Source organism: Aythya ferina (assembly GCF_964211825.1).
Source record: "Aythya ferina genome assembly, chromosome: 11".
In the NCBI taxonomy this organism is placed as follows: Eukaryota; Metazoa; Chordata; class Aves; order Anseriformes; family Anatidae; genus Aythya; species Aythya ferina.
In genome coordinates this window covers 8048866-8055388 of record NC_140307.1, presented here as the reverse complement: position 1 = coordinate 8055388, position 6523 = coordinate 8048866, and the positions used below count along the sequence as shown (strand labels likewise).

At 47.5% G+C, this 6523-nt stretch overlaps 1 long non-coding RNA gene across 1 annotated transcript; it reads left to right on the top strand.

Moving 5' to 3' along the window:
• The first annotated feature begins 515 nt into the window (after positions 1-515).
• Positions 516-1387, top strand: LOC311442855. Its single transcript, XR_014696910.1, has 2 exons — positions 516-886; positions 1114-1387. It is a non-coding gene; the product is annotated as an uncharacterized lncRNA (long non-coding RNA).
• Positions 1388-6523: the final 5136 nt, after the last annotated feature.

Sequence of the window (6523 nt, the reverse complement as noted above, 5' to 3'; positions counted from 1 at the left end):
ATGCTCAAGGAGCACGAAGGCACAGTTCAGCACGTGGGAGAACCAACGTGAGAGGTGTGTGCTCACAGACACTGGCTCATGCCTGAGTTGCATGGCTGAGTAAAGGCAGAGCAAAGCCCGGAGCATCGCCGGCTCAGGATCATAGTGGTGGCCCCATGGTGGCTGAACAGCTAAGGAGAGGAGTGTTGGGGACACAGGCAATGCCTCCACCTTCTGTATTATAAATAACACAGGTTTCTGGTGATAATTTCATTTGACTGTTCTTTTGAAAATGCACAAGGTAACCTGGCTGATAGTAAAAGGTGGGCTGCAAAACCCATAGGAGCTACCAGGTCGCTGCGTCACTTAAATTCAGTGGCAAGGTTCTTACCTCCTAGGAGAAAATATAAACACCTTGAAGAGAAGAAGTTCTTCAGACACAGTGGTGGAGCTCTTCCTAGGGTAAGTACTAACTCGGGGCTGTCCAAGATCTATCAGGGAGCACTGGGAGGGACTAATTCCTGCAGCACACACCTACCACAAGGAGCTCTGCTCACACTACCCTTTCTGCAAGGTCCATGCTACAGAAACACCTCCCAGCCCTGCAAGGGACTTTCTGGCAATGCTGTGTTTGCTCTTGCTGGAGAACAAACGGGGCTGGGAGCTGTTGTGGCAGGTGGCACACGCTGCACAGCACCCGTCTGCAGCAGAACAACCATCCCTGCACAAGATACCAAGCAGCCTGGAGGAAGAATAATCCAACCGAACTGCCACAGAAATCCCGGCCATCCTACCTGCTCTAACTGGTGACCGAGACACGAGCAAGGCCCTCTCTGATTCAGCCCAGGCCAGGAAGAGCTCAGGAAAGCTCTCACCTCTCCAAAAAAGACAGAGCCGGGAAACGCTGGTAGGCTCAGGAGCTCTCCACCCTGGAGAACAACTGTCCCTTTCACCGGAGTTTATTGCCACTTTATTTTATGCCTAAGGCCGTGCTTCTGTATCAGGTTGTGTGCAGGCTGTCCTAAATTGGCTGCATATAAATATGTTTATTTGAGAATCTAAGTGTGTGTGGAGGAAAGTGTGTACATATGTGCAGACAGGTTTAATCCCTTACTCTTCCAACCCTGTCCCCAGGTTTTCAAAGGCCTGAAGAATCTGGAGAGAGCAAGAAAAAGAAAAGTCACTGCAGTCAAGGCCCAACAAAGTGCCTACAGAGTAAGACTGTGCGGTGGAAAATAGCCAGATGGCCCACTTGCAGCACAGTCTAACTTGTTTGCTTGCTGGAAAGCATTTTCTGTTCTAGTTTATTTTAATTGAGTCCCATCTGCAGTTTCTCCTGTGGCCTTTGCTTGTTCCATACCACGTTAATCACCCTTGTTGCAATTAAATTTATTTTCATCACCCTTAATCCTGCTGTTGTCCTTATTTTTATTTATTTATTTATTTATTTTTGGACGGGGGTGGACAGGTCATTTTAAGCTTCCTTGTTCCTCAGTTTTGGAAGACCTTTAATAGACTTACATATTGTTTCTGGCAGCTAATAAAATGCCACTCATTAACTAGAAGATATGCCTGGGCATAAAGGTGTTTTCCAAAGACAACATTTCCTTTCAAACTGTGGATATAAAGAGGCTCCTGAGCATGAGTCAAAACCAGCAGTAGTCATTTAGCCTTGGCCTCTCTCTCTTCAACTAGTTTTCCATTCCCTGTTTATTCTCCATCAGACCTTAGTATCCCTAGGACACCTCCATCCAGCGCTGATTCAGGTACCAGCACTGGGGACTGAGGGCACGATGAGGCTGGAGGAGACACCACCACCCAGCAGAGACATCAGGAGGGTCCTCATGCCTGGTCAAGCAGCGTGCTCCATGTCCTTCGAGAGTGGTTTCACCTCTCCCATGTAAAACGACAGACCGTTCCTCTATGATCTCTGGGAACAAATACCTTATTGTCCCCCTGCATGTTCCCAGGACTGAGAGCGTTTCTGTTAAAAACCTCAGCCAGGTCCAGGAAATGGGAGGGAAGGAAGGGGAGAAAAAAAAAAAAGTGAGGAGGGTGGGCAAAACTCATTTTACTTCTTCTTTTTCTTTTTTTAAATAAGGCAAACTTTGGAACTGAAATACGGTAATAAATGCACTCCTGTGATTTTTCATGTTTTTTCAGCTGTAAAGAAAATAGGAGAAATATTCCATTCTGTCTGGCTTCCAAACCATTCTGAGAGTAAGGTCTTTATGTACAGAGCAGCTTGGATGCTGCTCCCGCCTGCTCTGCCTCTGAAACTGTCCCTGGAACAATAAAGCCCTTTTTTCCCCAATCAGGAGGACACACGGCAGTTACTGCTCTGATACTGTGTCATCGAGGGATGTCGTCCTCCCCGCTGACAGCCCCACACCGCTGGCTGCCTGCATTGCTACAGGAGATGGCAAATTGGCAGCACCGAGGTGTGCTCAGCGTGCAAGACAGAAAACAGAGAACGGCAGCTGAAGACTAGGAAAAATGTCAGGTTTCTGCTGGAGCCTCAGCTGGCTCCTGTCCTGAAGCACCCCTTGCTCCTACAGGCATGACCGTGGCCAGACGCAGCTCTGCTCACACCCCCGGGGCTGGTATCAGCGTGCCCCTCGGCCATATCGTCTGGTCCAGAGCTCCTCTCTCTCCTCCTCTACAAAGAGCCAAATTCGCCCCGACCTGTAATTTTGGTTCAGTGTTTTTCCATTTTCCATGTCTTTATGGCCTTTCCTTTAATAAAAGAGCTCCAGTCTGTTATAATTTGACTGTTTGCTTAATTATATTGCACTTACACTACAGGAAGAGCCAAAATACCCAAGGATGTGTGGACAAGCCTTCAGCAAGCAGGATGCCAAAGGAAATCTTGGTCAAGCCGAAACAGTCGGATGCTAGGCTTGGTTAGCTACCCAGGCTCAGACTGGGTCTGGAACTAATGGCCGGCTGAACACAAAAAGCTTTATAAGCATTTATCTTTTTTTTTCTGGTAACTACCACAGAATGCCTCTCATTCTCCCCTGATTTATACTGGTTTTACATTACATGTCCATTAACTTCAGCAGCATTTCTCCATATTTTTATTTTTTATTTTTTCCTGAGATCAAGCAGACCTTGCCACCAGCCACCCCCAAACTAGTTCTTGTGTAGGAAGGTCAAAACTGCCTGTTGCTTGCAACACACATGGGCAATTTTCCTGCCATTTGAGGACAGAGAAGCTTCAAGATGCCCCCTCTGGTGAGCAGATGGCAGCTGGAGTCTCTCATGCAAGCTACAGGGTCAGTTCTACGCCTGAGCTGCTGTGGCTCTGAGTGTCTGCCCAACGTGGAAAGCAAGAGCCACACTCACAGCCCCCAGAGCCTCTAAACTCAAGGCAACAATGAGCCTTTGAGACTGGCTGAAACTTCTGCTCAGAATCCTCGCTGGTCCAAGGGGAGAAAAAACCTTCTAAAGAGCAATTCATCTCCGTATGAAATAGATGTTTTGGCTGAGAACCCTTAAAGAGCTGCTCAGCCACTTGTCTGCTGGGTGGTAGGGGAGCCTGGAGCACTCTTTCAGCATCTAGCTTTTAGATATGGGAGGGTGGTTATGCATAAAGCCTCCTCAGACCCTATTTTACACACAGCAGTGGTAATTGCAGTGTGTCCCTTGGCTTGCAAGGAAGAATTTAAGCCAGAAAGAAGAGCTGGGACTTGGCAAACTCTTTCCTCCAGGATATGGTGTCTCCGGGAATGACAGTCACCCATCACTCTTCTTCTTTGGTGGAAGAGGCAGCTAAAAAATTATAACCCATAGAAAGAAAGTACTGATATGCGTCTTTTCTGGAGCTGTCATCGGCCTTGAGCAAACCTCTTCTAGACACAGAGAGGAAAACATCCAAAACACAGAAGAAGGCACCTGAGACATCTCATTCCCTCAGGATGTCAAGTGTGAAGGTGGCAGCTTTGGCCATGTGGCTCTCCAAGTGACACCATTGTCTGCTCAGATGCATTGTCTCCCCATAAATCCCAGTGAGAAATCCCAAAGCTGTTGGTGCTGTGCTCCTAGGACCTGAGCTACCTATGCCTGGTACAGAGCAGGAGAAAGGGACATGGAAAAACCTCTGTCCATTAACATGGTAAGGCTCATACCACTTACCCTCTCTAAACCACCACGTACTCCAAATAGGCAAAAGCTAAACAGGTGGGTAAGTTCTCTGCAGATGCTGAGAGAGATGGAGAAGGGTGGGTAAAGCCCAGCTGATGGACAGCAGATATTTGCCCTGCTGGGGGCTGAGCCATTGCTCTGTTGGAGACTGTGAATGGTGCACAGGCTGTGCTGGGGACATTCGCTTGTGCAGAATTTGCCTCTTCACTTCTCTTGTGAATGGGTTGAAACCTCATTTGTGCAGAGAAGCAGCCTTAAACATGAGAAAATGTGCTCCTGAGGCTACAGGACAAGATAGAAGTGTGTCTGCAGAGAAGCAAACCTCAGTAATACTTCTGTGCTGGCTCAAGCTTCATGGACATAAGCCTTGCTTCCCTTCACAGCTGACGCTGCACTTAGGACGAAAAGTTTTCCACAATGCCCCTGAGACCTTGTGTCAGTACAGAATCCATAGGCACAGAGACCTAAGCATGAAACTCTTCACTCACTTTGCTAGCTACTGCCCAAACCTGATAGCTGTCAATACTCAGCTGCCCCAAATTGCCTTGGTTTGAACGTGTGTGCTCCTAAGAAACGTGATGTGAAAATTCACCTAACGAGGCACTGGGCAGGACTAGACAAGACATACCAGCTGCCAGCTTCACAACGTACAAACATTTTCCTCGTGCTCCAGGTAGAGAGAAAACATCAAATCAAATCAAGACAGTTAGATTTGAGGGAAGAACCACATGAACTTGTGCATGGCTGCAGGGCCTCTGCAATAACTGCATGTCTGGGTGAATACACCCAGCTGGCAACACTAACCATCCTCCCGCTGTCACTGCTTGGACACAAAGGAGATAGGTGAGCAAACACATCCTATCTTCCCTTTGCACTGCTGAGTAGTGCATGCCCTTGGTGTTTAACAGTGGGAAACCACCTCCCATCCACCCTGGAGGAAGAGTTTCTAGCTTCATTACAAGCTCAGTATCTGCCTCTTTTTGCTCCCCATTTTCTCTTTCCAAAGCTGGCACCTGAAAGTTTTCTCTGCATTAATTCCAGACATTGTGTAAACACTGTGCTTAGATTTACTTCAACGAGGCTGTTTCAGCTACAACTTTCCTCCCAAATAGATTTCCTGTCTCATAAATTCAAGACATGCACAGTTTAGTTCTGCTGGGAAGGTGGAATCTCGACTCCATCCTCCCTTTGGGGTGACCTAGAAGACAAAAGGGCAAATGGCATGGGAGAGGGCCAGGGCCTTTCTGGTTACTGGCTGGGAAGGGCAGAGACATCCTGCCATGTGCTGCTCAGGAGGCAGAGCCTGCGGTCCGAGCATTGCTACTTTCCATAAATAAGCTGCAAGGTTTGCAATCTAATGATCTCTTGGCATTTTTTTTCTCCATAACTCCAGAATTTTTCTACACAGGAGAATCTCTTTCTCCTGAGCAGATCACTGACATTTCCAGTGGAGAAGCAAAGGATTATTATTTTCTTCTGTTTCCAGATGCTTCAACTCTTTGCAACTCCTCAGAAATCCACATGCATACAAACTGTTCATGTGTATTCCTTGCACAGGAGGGGAGGAGCCTTTTTGCCTTTATTCACTAGCCTCTAGGCATCACCTTACACCAAAGACCTCAGATACATCTTCCAACAGCAATGTGAACCCCCAGCTGCAATGCAAGCGTGGATTTTACTACTGCTGATGAAGGATCTCTCACACCTCTTTGTCTGGAGAAGGGCTTTACCAAAATTTCAGAGCAGATTTTCCTCAAAGTTGTCTATCTCTAAGGCTGATTTGATGAGCCCTGGTTCCAGAGACAGTGTGCTAGGCTTGCCTTCCAGTTTACACATTGTACTAAGACCACAGACTTCACATTCAGACTGTAAAGATGGGCTGAGGTCAAGAAGAGTTTGGTGCTTCTGGTAACCCTTGGCTCCTAACCCGCACTTCTCTCTGTGCTGGACATGTCAGCTTTTATGTCAGGCCTCTTCCTGTAGCAGAGCAGCCCTCTAAGAGACCATTCGTACAAGAGCTGCATCACCAAACCAAAACACCTGCAAAGTTGTATAGAACACCCCTCCCAGGCAGTGTATGGATTTTCCCATAAGTATGTTGAAAATCTGTAAAAATCTCCCTGGCCTGTCTCTTCTTTGATTTTTTTCTTTTCCCTTTATTCACCCGGTATTCCGTTGACTCCATCTCATGGCACACGGTTGCCCTCCACCATCCCTGCACAATCCCTTCCTTCTCTGTGTGCTCGCACCTCTCGCATAGCAGGAGGCTGTTCTGGCATGCGGTGCCCTCTTCCCTCGCAGCCAAGACACACAGCGCGTGTTTAACTTGATTTGCCTGGCTCAGTCAATAAGGTCCCTGTTTATTGCTCTGTTCCTCTAGGGGGATGGAGTTATCTGC